Source organism: Mesoplodon mirus (assembly GCF_964341445.2).
Source record: "Mesoplodon mirus genome assembly, chromosome: 4".
Taxonomy (NCBI): domain Eukaryota; kingdom Metazoa; phylum Chordata; class Mammalia; order Artiodactyla; family Ziphiidae; genus Mesoplodon; species Mesoplodon mirus.
In genome coordinates, this window is record NC_138979.1 from 104,261,115 (window position 1) to 104,280,904 (window position 19,790).

A 19,790-nucleotide genomic window follows, 5' to 3' on the forward strand; every position below is an offset into this window, starting at 1 on the left:
GGCTGCTGTGTTCTTGTGACACCCTTTTTTAAGCATTATTTCCTGGCACCACAATATATTCTCATATATGCTCATCTGGTAGTTTCCCTGCCTTAGCCTAGGAATCAGTTATTTCTCCAAGGTTCTCCTTGTTCTTTTTATTGGAAAATGATGTTTAGAAATCAAGATCTGGGTGCTAGGTATCCTCATTGCTTCTAAATACTCTCAGCAGACAGAACTAGGAAATATGTTTATTAATTCACACATACACACCAATCTATATTTTTGTACCTATTTTACATATATTAAAAACCATGAGTTTATACAGATACCTCAGAATCCAATCCAACACCACAGGCTTCATTTTAGCTTTCCCCTCTTCCTTACAGTGAGAAACACAGCTCATGATCTACAATATATTTGCTTAATTCTAACAGTGAGAAACACAGCTCATGATCTACAATATACTTGCTTAATTCTAACATGCATACTGGAGAGAAATACTTACGATGTGGATCACAGAATTTATGTACAGTTCAGTTGGTTTATTCTTAGGTATCCAGTCAAGATACTGTTTCCCTCAGTACTTAGGTTCTTTTCCTCCCCACCCCCTGTAGAGTCGCTGTGTTACTCATCTGTAAAACAGTTAAGTTCGTTCCTTAGTGTTTATATTCAGTTTGGGGTCTGTCCTCTACCCTGACACATAGTGGGTTTTGTTTTTGTTTATTGCTTTATTATTGGAAATAAAATACATATCCTAAATTGACTGCACAGTTTCCTCAAAATTATCATTAAATGATCTGTTTTCTTTATTTTCTAATGTATTTTAAACATTACCCTAATAAAATTAAATACTACATATTGAATGATTTTTCTTAATATTATGAACAGTTTTTAAAGAAAGCCAAAGAGATTCCTTTATTTGGATAGAAAACAGAAAATGTTACAATGAACTGTAAAATAAAATCAAGATATTTCTGGAAAACATTAAATCTCAATTTAAATCCAAATTACAAAGAAATTGTGGATTAAATTTTATGTGAGGTACTAAATCTCTGAGGCAAAGAATGTACAGAGACTTCCAATCAATAATGCAAGATCAGGGAATTCCCTGGCACTCCAGTGGTTAGGACTCCGAGCTTCCATTGCAGAAGGCCCGGGTTTGATCCCTGGTTGGGGAATTAGGATCCCACAAGCCGCGCAGCAAGGCCAAAAAAAAAAAGAAAGAAAAAAAGAATGAAAGACTGTATTAGAGATTAGAAAAAACTGGACTTTAATGTGAAAGTCATAGATGAAGGATGAGAGTTGTACATCAAAAGTTCTAGAACAGGGCTTCCCTGGTGGCGCAGTGGTTGAGAGTCCGCCTGCCGACGCAGGGGGCACGGGTTCGTGCCCCGGTCCAGCGAGATCCCACGTGCCGCGGAGCGGCTAGGCCCGTGAGCCATGGCCGCTGAGCCTGCACGTCCGGAGCCTGTGCTCCGCAACGGGAGAGGCCACAACAGTGAGAGGCCCGCGTACAGCAAAAAAAAAAAAAAAAAAAAAAAAAAGTTCTAGAACAGAACTGGGGGGGGCAAGCAGAATAATAGCCTTCCCCCAAGGATGTCCACAAAATCTGTGAATATATTAGGTTACAGACAAAGGGGGATTAAGGTTGCAGGTGAGCTAAAAGTTGCTTATCAGTTGATTTTAAAATAGGGAGCTTATCCTAGATTATCTGGGGGGCCTGTTGTAGTCACAAGGATCCTTAAAAGGGTAAGAGTTGGTCAGATATGACATGAGAAGGACCCAACCTACCATTGCCGGCTTTGAGATGGAAGAAGGGAGCCAGAAGCCAAGGAATCCAAGTAGCCTCTGGAAGCTGGAAAAGGTAACAAATTCTTCCCTTGGGTCCCCAGAAAGTAAGGCAGCCCTGTCAACACCTTGATTTTAGCCCAGTTTGAGACCCGAGTCAGACTTCTGACTTACAGAATTGTAAGATAGTTAGTTTGTGTTAAGCCACTATATTTGTGGTAATTTGTTAGCACAGCAATAGAAAACAAATACAACAGACAACCTATACGTCTGAACTTTAAAGGACCCTACAACTTGGTCCCTCCACAGCTCACTGACTTTTCCCCCTTTATTCTTTTCCTTTTGATTTATGCTCCAATCAGCTGGTTGTTACTCAAATATTATCGTAGCTGGTTTTAGGTGTCTGTTTTTGGGTATGTGAAACATATGGTTCTAAGAGACAGTCCTATATAAAAATATCTGCCGCTCCTTTGTCAATCCTGCTACCTTGTTCCAAACCTCCCCTTCTTGCCACCCTTCTCATATAGGACATCATTCACCTTAACTTCTGGTTTATCCCTCCCCTGACAAATGAGCAGGTAATTTGTGTGTTTTATGGCCCCTTCTTTCTTTCACAAAGGGTGTATATTATACTTTTGCCTTTAAGCAAAATTAACTTTTCAAAGTCCAGCGAATTTGGCACAAGAAGACTTAGTGACCTTAAGCAAATGCTGTTCTGCTCACATGCTAAGGGCCAGGCTGAAATGAATTAAAACATGAGACATGAAGGAACAGAAATAGAATAGTTAACTTTCAGTAAGTTCTTCTAATCCTTATCTGCAGTTAGGCTCTACACTAGGTACTTCTCATCACAGATGCTGGTAATTGAATTGCATTAACTTTAGTAAATGTGGGTAGTAGGGGGCGCAAACTATGGAGTTGGCACAGACAAGTCAAATTATTCCCTTTTCAGAGGCTCATTGGGTGTTAGAATAGGGAGGCATTTCTGATGACAGGTCTGTGCGTTCCCAAGTGCTTGAATCCTAAAGCCTTCACCATGGCGCCTTGCCCAAATATGCCACAGCATCGCAGTCTTGGTCGCTGAGCCTAAATTGGAGCCCCAAACTACTGTTATGAGAGGTTCTACAGAGCAGGCACTTCCCCACAGTATACAACCCCACCCAAAGGGGCCAAAAACAGGATAAAATATCACACCCGAGCCTATACTTTCCCTCAAGTGAACTCAGCAGTGTTTGGTAGCCCCTAACAAACTAATCACAAGCACCCCCCCAAACTCCTGCCTGCGGGAACGAATATTCCCAGGATCCCGGGCCGTTTCGACTGACGTTACTTCCGGGAACAGTAACCTTTCTTTGGCGGTTGCAGACCTGGAGAGGTCTCGCGACATTTGCTCCCGCGAGATCTGCTTGCTCACTCTAGCGATGACATCCTCCTCCTCCTCCCCGCCGCCTTTCGGCAATCTTCGGCAGTACCAGCCCCGACCAATCTGCACTCAGATGGCATGGATCAGGATCTCCCCCCGAACCCCGGTCCGCGCGGGCCGTCAGGCTGTAGCGGCGGGGTGCGAGCTGCACGAGGCCGACCGCAGCGGCACTGCGGACGGCCACGGGCTGGCGACGAGCAGTGAGCGTGGGCGGGGCAGGGGTAAGCCCGCTGAGTAGCGGCTCGATTGTTCTGGCCTGGCTATGGCGCCTCTCCTCCCCCCCGCCATGGCTCCCCGTGTCCCTGCTCCGCTCCTCTCAGTGAGTGAAAGTGGCCGCCGCCGCCGCCGGCCCAGCGCCCGCAGCCGCCTCAGCGCCGCCGCCATCTTGGGGTCCCAGGAGCCGCCGAGGGAGCGAGCTAGGAGCGTCCACGCCCAACGCAGTCACCGTCCCACGGCCTCAGAGAGCGAACCGCGGCTCCCTCGTCGGCGGGGCGACCCCCCCCTCCGGACCCCGCCCGCACCCCGCCCCCCCTCCGCCGCCGCCGCGGCGGCGGGGCCCGGCGGCCCGAGGTGAGGCGACTAGACGTGGGCGGGCAAACGGAGGGGGGGGTTGTGTAGGCCCCGTTGCGCCCCTCTCTGTGGTCGACGACTGGGCCGCGTCTTAAAGGGGCCGTCGCCCCCGGCCCTTGGATTTGTTGGGGTTAGTAGGGAGGATGGGTGTGGACACTCCCCGAAGGCTTGGGACCTCAGGGACCTGGGCCTCGTCCTTCCCCTCTCCTACCTCTGGAGACCCAGGGTCACGCGGTGACCTCAGACAGCTGAGGAAGCCCGTGGGGCGCCCACACGTGGGGAGTGTGTTAGGCCAGGTGCACGTGGGACCCGGTGGGGCGGTGTCGGGCTAACACGTGTGTGGGTTTGGGGTGGGGAGGGGCAGGGCGGGGGCTGGTTGGGCTCGAGTGGGAACCTGGTGAGGGTTGCTGTATCTGTCCTTTTAAACAAATGAGCTAAAGGGCTTGATAGTGTGTCAGTTTATGGTGAGCAAGTTGGGATCTGGGTGAATGGTGCATGCTGCTTGTTGGTGTTGGGTGGGGGCAGCCTAACACGTGCACAGACTTAGGAGTGTGTAGGTGTCACCCCTTCTAGTCTTTTTGGCTTTTGTAGGGCGTCTAGGCAAATGTCATCCAGTTTGACGTTCCTTCTTGAGCTTGCTGTTGAAAACAACTACTTCCGTAAGTGGAAGCCCCCTACAGTTTAGGAGTGGGAGATTCTAAGAAGGCACTCACTATTTTAGTTTAACAGCCAACTGTGCCGAATTCTTTGATTCAAACACTGTCTAGTTTTATGTTCGTGTACTTGTTGGTAGAATGGGAGAAGAAATAGGAAGGAGGTTGACTTTGCTAACATCACAGATAAACAGCTTACTTTTCCAGTCGATGATTTTCATAATTTCCTTTCCCAAGGAAATTTTCACTGTGGTTTACAAGTGGCGGCTTTTTGTTATTTATCTTTAAAGTAACACCTTTATTGAGGTATAATTCACATACCAAAAAGCTCAGCCTTTTAAAGTGTACAGTTACATGATTTTTAGTATACTGATAGAGTTGTACAGCTGTCACTGCTATGTAACTCATCACTCCAAAAAGAAAGCCCCCTTAGCAGTTACTCCCCACTTCCCTTCCCCCAGCCCCTAGCAACCACTAGTCTCTTTTCTGTCTTTGTAGATTTGCCTATTCTGGATCTTTCATATAAACAGAATCATACAATATGTGTCCCTTTGTGGCTGTCTTCTTTCACTTAACCATGTGTTCAAGGCTCATCCATGTTGTAGCATGTATCAGCACTTCGTTCCTTTTTATTGCCAAATAGTATTCCAACTCTGGTTGTGTTTTATGCTTGGAGTTCTCAAGCTCTTCCTATAAAACATTAAGTTGAGATTATTATATATGGTAAACGTCGCATACTTACCAGATTCTAAAATGAATTTGTATTTTTAAGGATTAAATTCCATTATTTTAGTTTACTATGTTCTTTTCCTCTACATTTTGTTTCAGAAGAATCAGAATCAATTTTCAAAGGTCTGTGTTTTTTAATAGGAAATAACTAACTGTAAATAGCACAAATATTAGAAAGTTTATGACTAATAAAAAAGTTTCGAGTACATCAAGGTGGAAATGTGATTAAGTCTCAGCAACAGACCATAAACTATGGTGTTACAGCTTCACTTAGTGAAAGTTTGTCATAGTACTACCAAGGGAAGGTATCATAACCACCTTTGACTACTGTTAACTTGTGTAGACATAGGACTAGGGAAGTACTAATAGACGTCTTTTCTGCCCACAATGTTAAAACTGGCTTGGAGATTTAACATGTCAACATAAAAGTTCACACAAAATACAAATGCTGGGATGCAGTGAATTTTAGAGTGGACAGAATGGGATAAGGCTAATAGGAACCTTTGTGTAGGAAAATAAGTGAAGTTGATGACAAGTTTTAAAGTTGCATCATAAACATAAGGATTTTGATATGATAGGCTGTAGCTTGCAGAAGATAAGAGCTTATTTGTTAATACTTACTAAACACCTTATATGGTCACTGATCCCAATCATGAGGGCCTCTGTTCTACCTAATTCCGTCACCTTGGAGGTTAGGATTTCAATACATGAGTTGGGGAGGTCGGGGGACACATTTGGACCATAGCTGTACATTAAGTCAGAAATTCATTTGTACAAGCACTGGATTCACTTGCTAATCATAATACAGTAGGTTTGCTTAGGGTTGAAAAGTTGGTTACAAAGAAGAAGTTTAATGCCTGGGTTTAATAAGTACATAAGAGAGATTTCCATGTGTGTTAGGTTAGAAGTAGGAGATCAGTAATAGCAAATGTAATTGACAAATTAGACACGAAAAAATCACTGGGACTAAATGCTATCCTTTTTGCTGTGCCATGCAGCTTGTGGGATTTTAGTTCCCTAACCAGGGATTGAACATGCACCCTTGGCAGTGAAAGCGCAGGGTCCTAACCACTGGAGCACGAGGGAATTCCCCATATTTTTAACAAACTAGAGGACAATGAGTAAACTGTGTGACATGCCTTTGTAAAGCTTCGTTACCAAGGATTGACAGATTGTGCGATGGTCTCTGGAGCAGCATTCTTACATTATTTATGTGCCCTAAACTCCTTTGTAGTCTAAAGAAACCTGTGAACCCCTTTTCATAAAAAGAATATGACTTTTTAACTGTGTGAAATAATAGTTCACATTAAAAAAATGTATGATGTAAGAAATTTGCTTTTTATTACTAAATAACAACTAGTGATAGTCCTGCTAATACTGCTGTGGTATGCTACCTACATTCAGAGTTGAAGGAAATGTTAGTTTCAATTATAGGTTAGTGAAAATAAGGATGTACGTTTTTTTCCATCCAAATTCTTGGACCCCAGTTTAAAGAGCCTTTGCCCTGGAGAGTCCCGGACACATAGCTAAGTCATTTAATATGCAGCAAACCTGGGGTTTCCATAAGAAGTAGTAGGATTATTGGCTCAAATTCACGTTCACATGAACAGGACTTCTTAGGGGAAGAGCAAGTGATAATTTAGCTGAAGAGAAACTTGGTAGTATAATAGAAAGAGATTGGTTTTGGACTTAAAAAGACTTGAGTTAGAGTCCCGCTTAGCACTGGGTAAGTCAATGAACTTTTTTTTTAAACAAATTTATTTACTTTATTTATTTATTTTTGGCTGCATTGGGTTTTCGTTGCTGCACGCCGGCTTTCTCTAGTTGTGGTGAGCAGGGGCTTCTTTTGTTGCAGAGCATGGGCTCTAGGCATGCGGGGCTTCAGTAGTTGCAGCACGTGGGCTCTAGAGCGCAGGCTCAGTAGTTGTGGTGTACGGGCTTAGTTGCTCCGCGGCATGTGGGATCTTCCCGGACCAGGGATTGAACCCGTGTCCCCTGCATTGGCAGGTGGATTCTTAACCACTGCGCCACCAGGGAAGCCCTCAGTGAACTTTTTTGAGTTTCAGTTCTCCTTATCTGTAAAACGGGTACAATAATTTTCACTTCTGAGATTAAATGACATCAACTATAAGACGGCATATTGAGGAATGTTAGTTTATTTTCATCTTTGAAGAACATATCAAAAACTTTGACATACATTTAGTTTTGATTTGGAAGAGGGGAAACTTACAGTATGAAAGAACAACATGTATGTCATATAGGGTTTTCTCAGGGTATTCATGTATAGTGTTCACGTTTTTGTAATGATACTAAAATTATTCATATTTCTTGTAAATATGAAGAAGTAAACTGCCTCTGGTTTTGCATGTGACAGCTACCTTTTCTGGGCAAGAAGTTAGCTGGGTAGAGGATAAACTGTGGGTAAATCTTTCATTCCTTGTGCATGAACAGAAAAATGGCTAGTGAACATCAATGTGGTAAAAAGCATACTAGGCCAAGTGGTCAGTTTATTGCTGAGATTGTTGCCTGAATATTACCAGAAAGTCCATCAAAATGTTAGTCACTCTTGAGAGAGGTATGAAAAATAAAATTTAGAAATGGACTGTATTATCTTGGTAGGAAACCACAATACATCCACTCTCAGACTATTAAATTATTGCACCTTAAGGAAGAACAAATTAAGCAGGGGGGAGGTTTCCAGTATAAATGATGAAGGCGACGGTAATGCTTTCATACGAAGATAAAGAAATTTGACTCCGCAGTGGAGTGATGAAGACTGAGATGGACTATGATTAAATTGTATTAAATTAGGAAAAACGTGAAGAATAATCTGAAAATTAGAACTAGCTTGAAAGATGAATATTGTTTGACAGGTGTGTAATGAGTGGTTTGTTTATGAAACTTAATAGCACAGAAAGTGGTTAGAGCTCAAGAACAGACCAGACCCAATGTACAGGTTGCAAAGCCAGAGACTTTTTTCCAGCCCTAGTTCATTTCAGGCCAACAAACCATTTAATGATACTTGAACCTAATGGTTTATGAAACTCCTTATTCTCTTCATTCATTCACTCAATAAATATTTATTGAACACATAGTGAATGCTCTTTGATCTCCCAGCAGTGATTTGTTGAGCATCTGCCACACTCAAGGGACTGTGGTAGACTCTGTGAGGGGTGTACAAATGAGTTAAACCAGTTGTATGTATATGTATGGAGAGTAGAGTTGCTCTACAAAGAGAAAGAGAATTATGCAAACTCTACGTGCCATAGAGAAGTATAAACCTAAGTGTTTCTCTTGAAGCGCTGATATAAATTACACGAGTACTTAGTTTAATTTTGTTTTTTTTTAAAATATATTGAGATATTCTTTTCATTTGTTTAAAGGCCCTAATCTGCCTTGTTAACAGAAGCATTGTAATCCAGTGATCTTTTAGTGTAGCCAGACCCCTTCTAGATTCTAGAGCCAGATGACCTGGGTTTGAATTTCAGCTCTTCCTCTTATTAATTGTGTGGCCTCTGGAGAGCTGTTTAAGCCTCAGTTTATTCATCTGTTAATTTAAGATAATAGTAATACCTACTTCATTAGAGGCCTGAAAATGCTTAGAATGGTGCCTGGCACATAGTGCTCTCAACAAGTGTTAGGTATAATTATAAGTACTATTTTGTTTTGACAGTTTGATCTAGAGTTTTAGTTTGTAAAGTATTGAAATCAGAACCTTTTTTTTTTCAGCTTTTTTTTTTATTTTTTACTTTATAACAAATTTAATCAGTTATACATATACTTATGTTCCCATATCCCTTCCCTTTTGCATCTCCCTCCCACCCTCCCTATCGCACCCCTCCAGGCGGTCACAAAGCACCAAGCTGATCTCCCTGTGCTATGCGGCTGCTTCCCACTATCTATCTACCTTACGTTTGGTAGTGTATATATGTCCATGCCGCTCTTTCACTTTGTCACAGCTTACCCTTCCCCCTCCCCATATCCTCAAGTCCATTCTCTAGTAGGTCTGTGTCTTTATTCCTGTCTTACCCCTATGTTCTTCATGACATTTTTTTCCCTTAAATTCCATATATATGTGTCAGCATACAGTATTTGTCTTTCTCTTTCTGACTTACTTCACTCTGTATGACAGACTCTAGGTCCATCCACCTCATTACAAATAGCTCAATTTCATTTCTTTTTATGGCTGAGTAATATTCCATTGTATATATGTGCCACATCTTCTTTACCCATTCATCTGATGATGGACACTTAGGTTGTTTCCATCTCCGGGCTATTGTAAATAGGGCTGCTATGAACATTTTGGTACATGTCTCTTTTTGAATTATGGTTTTCTCAGGGTATATGCCCAGTAGTGGGATTGCTGGGTCATATGGTAGTTCTATTTGTAGTTTTTTAAGGAACCTCCATACCGTTCTCCATAGTGGCTGTACCAATTCACATTCCCACCAGCAGTGCAAGAGTGTTCCTTTTTTTCCACACCCTCTCCAGCATTTATTGTTTCTAGATTTTTTGATGATGGCTATTCTGACTGGTGTGAGATGATATCTCATTGTAGTTTTGTGAAATCAGAACCTTTTTATTATGAGTAGAAAATAAATCTTTTTTAGATAACTCAGGTAAAAATACATCAATAAAGAAACTCATTATAATGCATTAACCTTTGTGTTTATGTAATAGATAGAAATGTTTTTCTATTTAAGATTATAACTCAAAGAGATAATGTTTTACAACATTAAACTTTTTAGTTCAGGGTTTAAATATTTCTGTCCAGGTTGTCATTCTAATGTTAGTAATAGTTTGCCTTTTTTAGAATCATTCTTAGAATATACTAGTAAACCAGACTGCAGCAGGGCTTGCAAAAGGTTTTCTATAAAGGGTCAAACAATAAATCTTAGGCTTTGCTGGTCATGCCTTCTCTGTTGCAGCTACTCACTCTGCCACTGTATTGCAAAAGCAGCCATAGTCAATATGTAAATGAATGAGTCGGGCTGTGTTCCAATAAAACTCTATGGGCACTGAAATTTTAATTTCAAATAATTTTCATATGTCCTGAAATATGGTTTTTTTCCAATTATTTCTTAGCTGTCAGGATTTATAAAAATGGGCAGCAGGCTGGATTTGACATGCAGGCCATACTCTGCCAACTCTTTTTTTTTTTTTTTTGCGGTACGCGGGCCTCTCAATGTTGTGGCCTCTCCCCTTGCGGAGCACAGGCTCTGGACGCGCAGGCTCAGCGGCCATGGCTCATGGGCCTAGCCGCTCTGTGGCACGTGGGATCCTCCTGGACCGGGGCACGAACACGTGTCCCCTGCGTCGGCAGGCGGACCCTCAACCACTGGGCCACCAGGGAAGCCCACTCTGCCAACTCTTGCTCTACAGTCTTGGCTCTGCAACTCCCTGACTAGGTGATCTTGTGCTAGTTAATATTATTAAGCCTTTAATTCTATCTTTTAAATAGGGATAATACATAATATTTTTTTACTTTATATATAGAGTTGTTGGAATATAGAGTTGTTGGAATAAATGAGATAATCTATGTGAAGTGCTTAGCACCATCCCTGACACAAAGTAAGTGTTTAATAAATGCTATAAATTATCACCATCTAGTTGAATCCCCCTCATTTTACAGTGAGGCTCTTGGGACTCTGAAAGTATAACTGTTAGTCCTAAAGTCTGTTTGTGGCTTGTCAATAGCATTAAACTTATAGCTCTTCAGCTTCTCTTTCTACCCAACAATGCTGCTTCCATAGAGAATTGTAATACCATTTAATTAAATTAAAATGCTGCTTGATAAAACTATTCTATTGGATATAGTAGTGGTGGATGGATGACATTATGCATTTGCCAAACTCATAGGGCTTTATAGTACAAAGAGTAAACTTTTTTTTTTTTTTGCGGTACGTGGGTCTCTCACTGTTGTGGCCTCTCCCGCTGCGGAGCACAGGCTCCAGATGCGCAGGTCCAGCAGCCGTGGCTCACGGGCCCAGCCGCTCCGCGGCATGTAGGATCTTCCCGGACCGGGGCACGAACCTGTGTCCACTGCAGCAGTAGGCGGACTCTCAACCACTGCGCCACCAGGGAAGCCCAAAGAGTAAACTTTAATATGTCCAAATTAAGGGAAAATCATTTAGGAGGTTGAAGGATTCCAGGAAGGAATGCAGATTGTGACAAGAGAATCTAATGATATTACAAATGTATGAAACAACCTTACTAAAATGGGGAGGAAGGGAGTCCTGAACTGAGTAACCTTGGAAATGAGTGGAATCTAAGACAAGGAACTACACGTGAACACTGCAGTCTAATTCATAAAATTGTGTTCTGTGGGATTGCCACTTAATTCTGATACTGAAATACATATATACCATAATTGAACAGTTAAGTAAATGGAAGGCTGGAGACAGGCTTTGCACTGTTAGAGTGAGAATTTACAGATAAGCAAGGGGAGGAGGCTACAGTGTTCCTTGTGGTGATGGATTAGAGTTGGAGACATCAGTATGAAACCATGGTTAGCTTAATACAGACACAGATGGTTGCGTATTGAAACATTTATAGACATGTACATACATGGGTTTATATACACACAAGTGTATTTCTGTGCTCTGTCAGCTGAGAAGGTTAAAAGAAATCCAGGAGCATACCTAGTACCCAAATCTTGTTTTCTAATACCATTATCCAATAAAAGGAACTGGAGCTCCTTGGAGAAATAGCTAATTGTAGGTTTGGGACAGGAAATATACAAGATGAGCCCGGAGCATCTGTTGTGCCAGAAGGTAAGGAAGTGCTCCAGCTACTACCACCACCACCACAACTCCACATTGATGAGGATATGTCAGAGGAGCACGGGGGTCAACTGAAAGAGCTCCCAGTGACCCAAACTGGAACGATTTGAGCAGCAAAGTGAACAAAGCATCATTGAATTATAACCTATAAAATAAAATCGATATTTGTGAATCTGTGTTGGTCTAAATAAATGATTGAATAAGTGAATATACTGCTTGGAATATACTTCATTAGCATGGCTTTTTATGCCCTGGGAGCCTCTGGCTTGTGGGAGGTCCTTCAGATTAAATATTGGAGTAGTTAAGTATGTGGGACTTTGGAGTCAGACTTCTTGGATTCCGATCCTGGCTTTGTCACTTTTGGCTGTGTGACCTTTGGGGGGACCTTAAGCTTAACTTTTTTTGTCTGTAAAATAGGGGTTATAGTAGTATCTATGTCATAAAAGGATAAAATATGTGAACGTATATATGAAGTGTATATGCAAATAAAATATTCTGGCATGTGGCTCGCAATAGAAAGTGTGTGCATAGTCTCCTTATTACAGTTGCATTTGATACAACAAAATCAAAAATTTGGATTCCCAGTTGGAATACTTTGTGATGAAGTCCCCCCACCCCCAGGCTTCTTGAATAGTGGAAAAAGTGTTTATTGAACGCCTAGTTTGATGTAAACATACCTGCCTTGTTCAAATTAACTGTGTATATTATATAGTGAAGATAATGAGAGTAATTATATTTGGTGTTAATAAAATCATCACATGTCTAAGTGACCAAAATATCTGACAATTGAAAAGCAAGATCTATTTAGTGTACAATTCAACTCATGCTTATTTACAGATGCTTCGTCCCCAGGATGAATTACCTGAACTTTGACTTCTCAGACTTCCTATGGAGAACACAGTTTTAGACAACTTCTCTGTTACCACCCACACTAGATAGTGTCTTCACTCCAAAAATGAAAACTGACTTTTAGTATAGGAAAACTAAATAGAAAAGTGAATTTTGTAATATTGGCTATTTATGAATGTCTCTTAGTTTTTATTCTCAATAATAAACTCTCACCATCACTTTTGTAATACTGGACAGTTAACTATATGGAACTGATAACTAAATGAGTGCAGCTCTTTGTGTGAATCTGTATTTTCACAAATATCTATCAAATAAGCTAATGTTAACTTCACTGAGGAATGAACTGATTTGCTCAACATTTTTGGGCTGTGGATTCAGTCCTTTAGTTTCTCTCTTACAGGAGCATATTTTTCTCAGCTATCTCATTCCCTGAAAAAGGTAGGTGTTTTCATGGGTTTAGCTGTACAAGTTGTTGAAGTCACTGATTCTTCAGTAAGAGGGATCTTTAGCAGTGTTTTCAAATTTTTAATTTGATAAATTGTTATTAATTCAGATTGGGTGCTATTCACCAGAAGAGTTATGAAATATACTAGGGACCTCTAACATAGCCTAACTTAAATTTAAAACAAGTTAAAAAAAAAAGTTATCATGTGAAAGGTCCACTGGCTACCTCAGGAAACATTTCCTCCCTTTTATTTTTTATTTTTTTGCGGTACGCGGGCCTCTCACTGTTGTGGCCTCTCCTGTTGTGGAGCACAGGCTCCGGACGCGCAGGCTCAGCGGCCATGGCTCACGGGCCCAGCCGCTCCGTGGCATGTGGGATCTTCCCGGACCGGGGCACGAACCCGCGTCCCCTGCATCGGCAGGCGGACTCTCAACCACTGCGCCACCAGGAAGCCCTCTTTTATATTTTTTGATTTAATAATATTTACACCCTAGATGCTTAATTAATGGAGATTAAACTTGATGCTGTGTCTGTGGTGTATACTACAGAACTCCCTGGAGGCAGTTGTGCTAGTAAGCTATTTCTTTTATTATTCTGATAAAAAGTAATTTGTTCTCCATCTTGGTGAAGATACTCTTCTAGGAAGTTGAAATTGTTCTTACCTAGAAGAAAGCCAATACATTGTAATTGATTTTTTGTTGTTGTTATCCTTGGAAACATATTTCATTTGGTATGTATTCTCATTTCAGTGAGGAAAGAAAAGTAGGGAAGGGAAAATGTGGATAAGCACATTTTTCTTTCTCACAATGTACCTATGAGGTAAGCCAAAATATCTTCTCTTTGCCGTTTTAGAACTCACTGAAAGGGCCATCCTTTTTTAGCCAGGAGTTCTTCATTCCATTTAAAATGCAGGTGTAGGGACTTCCCTGGCAGCCCAGTGGTTAGGACTCTGTTTCACTGCCGTGGCTCGAGTTCAATCCCTGGTTGGAGAACTCAGATCCTGCAAGCTGTGCAGTGTGGCCAAAAAAAAAAAAAAAAAAAGCAGGTGTAATTTTTGTCTCTGAAAACTTTGTGCTTGGGCTTCCTTGGTGGCACAGTGGTTAAGAATCCGCCTGCCAATGCAGGGGACACGGGTTCGAGCCTTGGTCCAGGAAGATCTCACATGCCGCGGAGCAACTAAGCCCGTGTGCCACAACTACTGAGCCTGCGCTCTAGAGCCCGCGTGCCACAACTACTGAAGCCTGTGTGCTTAGAGCCCTTGCTCCGCAACAAGAGAAGCCACCGCAGTGAGAAGCCTGTGCACCTCAATGAAGAGTAGCCCCCACTCGCCACAGCTAGAGAAACTCCGCGCACAGCAATGAAGACCCAACATGGCCAAAAATAAATAAATAAAATAAATAAATTAAAAAAAAAGAAAAACTTTGTGGTTTGGGGAACTCTGGGCTTATTAAATTGTTCCCACGCTCTTACAGTAAGGAACTATTCCTTTGGTTGAGGAGGTGGTTTCTGGCCTCAAAGTTGAGGGCTCTATCAGCCTATGCTCTTTGAAGGCAAGGTTTCCCCTCCTGCTGTTTAGTTCAGTTCTTGTACATAGCTTCTTTAGCTTCTTAGTGAATATGGATGGTTTGAATGGAAAGTTTAGGTTCAGCTAGAATATATAAAGAGTGCTTAATGATTTATTTACCTCTTGCCACATGTAGGGTGACCAAAAATTTATTGTTCTAACAGTAATGTGTTCAAACAAAACGTGGATACTTTTGGAAGTGAGAAGAGAGAGACTATTAGTAATTATGTTTCAGACAACAGGCATAAACTTGAACTGTTGTGGGCAAACCAACTAGGAGGTAGGGTCACCCTAGTCTTTTTGTTGTTTTATCATAGCAGAGTGTGGTAAGGAATTGGGTGGTGAAGAATTGGGGCTTTTGAGTCACTGATAATACATCCAAGTTCTAATTCTAGCTTGGGCAAGTTAATTAACCTAACTAAAATGAGAATACGGTTTAAATTACTGTGAGGATTAAATGATCTATTATTATTATTATTATTATTATTATATTTTGCGATACACGGGCCTCTTACTGTTGTGGCTTCTCCCGTTGCAGAGCACAGGCTCCGGATGCACAGGCTCAGCGGCCATGGCTCATGAGCCCAGCCGCTCCGTGGCATGTGTGATCTTCCCGGACCGGGACACGAACCCATGTCCCCTGCATCGGCAGGCGGAGTCTCAACCACTGCGCCACCAGGGGAGCCCCCGATCTAGTATTATTAAAGCACCTAGGACAGAAAACTCACACTAGTGTGCTCTTATTCAGTGTTAAATCCCTTGTCCTCTCCTCTCATCATGCCATAACGAGACTTTTTACTTTCAGCTGAGACTGGCTTTGAAAGCTTTTTTTATGGTTAAGATTATGTGAAACACTTCAGTGAATGCAGAACTGTTTTTTGGCTGAGCCATTGAGCTTACTTTTTGTTAAAGTTGTATAATTATGGTGGGCAGGAAATAATAGATCCTAGTTACTCTTACTCTTTCTCAAAACATTCATGAAAAACTTTTTCCCCGATTATTTTTTGTAGAATTGCTAAAAGATATTTTAATAGTTTATAAAATATAAACTATCTGTATATAATATTTAATAGCAGTAGAAAGAAGTCACTGGTAACCTTTATTTCAGCTAAATGGAATGATACAAGTTTTTTTGGTTAGAAGAAAATGGTTTAAATGAGAATTTTATTAAGTTTCTTGTCAATATTTATACCATACAGAATTACATATTTTCTTTTGGAATTTGAATTATTTTTTCCCCTGTATTTTTTATATTTTGCTACTTTAATCCATTTTAATTACTTTTGATTTTAAAATTTTATTTATTTATTTTTGGCTGCGTTGGGTCTTCGTTGCTCTGCGCGGCTTTCTCTAGTGTGGCGAGCAGGGGCTTCTCTTCACTGCAGTGCACGTGCTTCTCATTGCAGTGGCTTCTCTTGTTGCGGATCATGGGCTCTAGGCATGCGGGCTCAGTAGTTGTGGCATGCGGGCTCAGTAGTTGTGGCACACAGGCTCTAGAGCGCAGGCTCGGTAGTTGTGGTGCATGGGCTTTGTTGCTCCGCGGCATGTGGGATCTTCCCAGACCAGGGATCGAACCCATGTCCCCTGCATTGGCAGGTGGATTCTTAACTACTGTGCCACCAGGGAAACCCTAATTACTTGTGATTTTTAAAAAAGGAAACTAAAGCAGTTTTTGATGTACTTTGTGCATTAATACGAAGATCTACATTGTGAACCAAAGGGAAGTATTCTGGTACTAAAACTTCCAACTACTTCTGGTATTGCATATGATTCCTTACTTAGTAAACAACAGATAATAAGGTAATGCAGAAAGACCTAGGGTAAAGAACAATCACAACGGTAATAGATCCAACTAAGAAAACTAAGAGAAATGGGGATTATTTAGTATGTCCATTTAAGTATACAGTAAATTGTTGCTGCCTGTAAAATACTGGAGAGTTAGGGAAGATACTCTTGCTAATTTTAACAGCAAGAGATGCTGGTTAAGCACAGCATATGTTATGGGAGCTTTTAGTATCTACTTAACTTTTTAGTATGTAGTAGCTTTTAGTATCCTGGTACTGGAGAAATACAAAAAATACTTTTAAGTGCCATGGCTAGAAATCAAATCCTAATCTAAGCTGCAAAAGGGAAAATGTAATCAGGATTTGCTGGAGTAATTCTGGGTGGCCTTGGAACCCATCAGACTTCATGAGAATCCTGGTAAGGTTACAATGTTTGTGTTAAAGGGAATTTGCACCTTTATTTGGCATGGATATGGCAGAGAGGACCACTACCTCGATTACATATAATTTGCCGTAATGCCCTCTCTCTACAGACTGATTTTTTTAATACCCTTGCAAACTGGTAAAGAATGAAACCAAGCAAAGAATGATTAACAATTTTTTTAGTGTAGAAGTTTTTAATTTTGATGAAGTCAGTTTATCAATATTTTCTTTTATGGTTAGAGCTTCCTGTGTCCTATCTAATTTTTACCTACATCAGGGTCACAAAGATATGTTCTTACGTTTTCTTTTAGAAGCTTTATCATTTTAATTTTTTATTTAAGTCTGACTCATCTCTCACTTCACTTTTGTGTATGGTATGAGGTGTAGGGGTTTGAGGTTCAATCTCTCCCCCTCCCCCTCCTCCATATAGATGTCCAGTGTTCCAGCACCATTTGTCAGAAAAACTTTCCTTTCTCTGTTGAATTGTTGTAGTGCCTTTGTCAAGAACAGTGTGACTGTGTAAGTGTGGGTCTCTTTCTGGACTCTATTCTGTACCATTGATTTGCCTATCCTACGCCAATGCGGTACCATCTTGATTACTGAAACTTTTAGTTAGTCTTGAAATCAGTGTAAACTCCAACTTTGGTCATCTTTTCCAAACTTGTTTGGACTACTCTAGATCCTTTGTATTTCCTTAAAAATTTCATTTTATTTTATTTTATTTTATTTTATTTTTGGCTGCATTGGGTCTTCGTTGCTGTGCACAGGCTTTCTCTAGTTGGGGTGAGTGGGGGCTACTCTTTGTTGCGGTGCACGGGCTTCTCATTGCGGTGGCTTCTCTTATTGCGGAGCACGGGCTCGGGCTCAGTAGTTGTGGCTTGCGGGCTCTAGAGTGCAGGCTCAGTAGTTGTGGTACACAGGCTTAGTTGCTCCGCAGCATGTGGGATCTTCCCGGACCAGGGCTCGAACCCATTTCCCCTGCACTGGCAGGTGGATTCTTAATCACTGCGCCACCAGGGAAGCCCTATTTTATTTTACTTTTTAAAAATATTTATTTATTTGGTTGCACCAGGTCTTAGTTGCAGCAGGCAGGCTCCTTAGTTGTGGCTCACGGGCTCCATAGTTGTGGCATGAGACCTCTTAGTTGCGGCATGCATGTGTGATCTAGTTCCCTGACCAGGAATTGAACCCGGGCCCCCTGAATTGGGAGCATGGAGTCCCAACCACTGTGCCACCAGCGAAGTCCCCATATAAATTTTAGACGGAGCTTGTTAGTTTCTTCAAAAACCCTTCTGGGAATTGATTGAGAAATCTATAGGTGAATTAGGGGAGAATGTACATTAAGGATGTAATAGTAATACGTATATCTGACAAAAGAATTACATCTATGATACATCAAGGACTTCTATAACTCAGTAATAAGAGGACTAAAATTTTCTCAAATGTGGTCAAAAAACTTTAACAGACATTTCACAAGGGAATTTATACAGATGGCCATTAAGCGTGTGAAACGATGCTCAACTTCATCAGTCATCAGGGATGTACAAATGAAAACCACAGTGAGATATTATAATACCAAGTGTTGACAAAGATGGGAAGCAAGTAGAATTCTTGCTCGTTGGTGGGAGTGTAAAATAGGAGAACCACTTTGGAAAATTGCTTGGTGGTTTCTTATAAGGGTAAACATGTACCTACCTATGACCTAGCAGTTCCATTGCTAGGAATTTACCCAAAGAGAAACGAAAACCCAAATATCCATCAACAGGAGAATAGATAAACAAATTGTGGTTATATTCATTCTTGTAATGGAATCTGATTCAGCAACAAAAAGGAGTGAACTATATGTAGTAACATGGATGAATCTCAAAAGCATACTAAAAGAAAAAGAATCCAGACACAAAAGTATACATGCAGTATGATTCCCTTTATATAATAAATTTCTAGTCTTATAGCGGTTACAGGTGAGGACTCAGGAGTCAGATTGTCTGGATTCAAATCCACATTCTGTATTAAGTGGTATGACCTTGAGCAAGTTACTTAACATGTGTAAGCCTTTGGTTCCTTATCTGTAAGTGGGATAATAATAGTAACAGTCTTTTTAAACAGAAAATTATCGGGTGGGTTCTATGTGTTGGAGGTATTATGCTACTGTTAGAATGTTGTAAGAACCCTCTATATGAGATTTAAATTTGTAAAGTGTTGCAAATATTTTTCACAATTTATCATTTACTTTTTTTTTTTTTTTTTTGCGGTACGCGGGCCTTTCACTGTTGTGGCCTCTCCCGTTGGGGAGCACAAGCTCCGGACGCACAGGCTCAGCGGCCATGGCTCACGGGCCTAGCCGCTCCGCGGCATGTGGGATCTTCCCGGACCGGGACACAAACCCGTGTCCCCTGCATCGGCAGGTGGACTCTCAACCACTGCGCCACCAGGGAAGCCCTATCATTTACTTTTTAACTGTATTTTTTTTTCTGTGCAGAAATGACACAGTTTAACATGTTTATTGAGATATAATTCCCAGTTGATAAAATTCACCATTTAAAATATATATGGTTTTAGTATATTCATTGGTTTTAATATGTTCACAGAGTTGGAACAGTTAATCTCAGTGTCAGTTTAGAACATTTTCATCAGCCCCCAAAGAAACTCCTGCTTATTAGCAGTCACACCCCGTTCCCCACTTAACCCCTGTCCCAACCCTCTGTCCCACACAACCACTGATCATTTTTTTGTTTCTATAGAGCTGCCTTTCTGGATAGCTCATAAATGTAACCATACAGTATGAGGCCTTTGTTTAC

General features: G+C 41.2%; 1 protein-coding gene and 1 long non-coding RNA gene across 4 annotated transcripts in view; one reads left to right on the forward strand and one right to left on the reverse strand.

Moving 5' to 3' along the window:
* Positions 1–495: 495 nt before the first annotated feature.
* On the reverse strand, positions 496–3,103 carry LOC309802074. Its single transcript, XR_014293712.1, has 3 exons — positions 2,806–3,103; positions 1,774–1,837; positions 496–614 (listed from the first exon to the last, which is right to left on the reverse strand). It is a non-coding gene; the product is annotated as an uncharacterized lncRNA (long non-coding RNA).
* A 575-nt stretch (positions 3,104–3,678) lies between these two features.
* Positions 3,679–19,790, forward strand: part of INO80 (INO80 complex ATPase subunit) — a 132,650-nt gene continuing 116,538 nt past the window's right edge. For all 3 annotated transcript variants that reach the window (XM_082618417.1, XM_082618418.1, XM_082618419.1), the window contains exon 1: positions 3,679–3,763. The gene's annotated coding sequence lies outside the window, so the exon portion shown is untranslated. The remainder of the gene's footprint in view (positions 3,764–19,790) is intronic.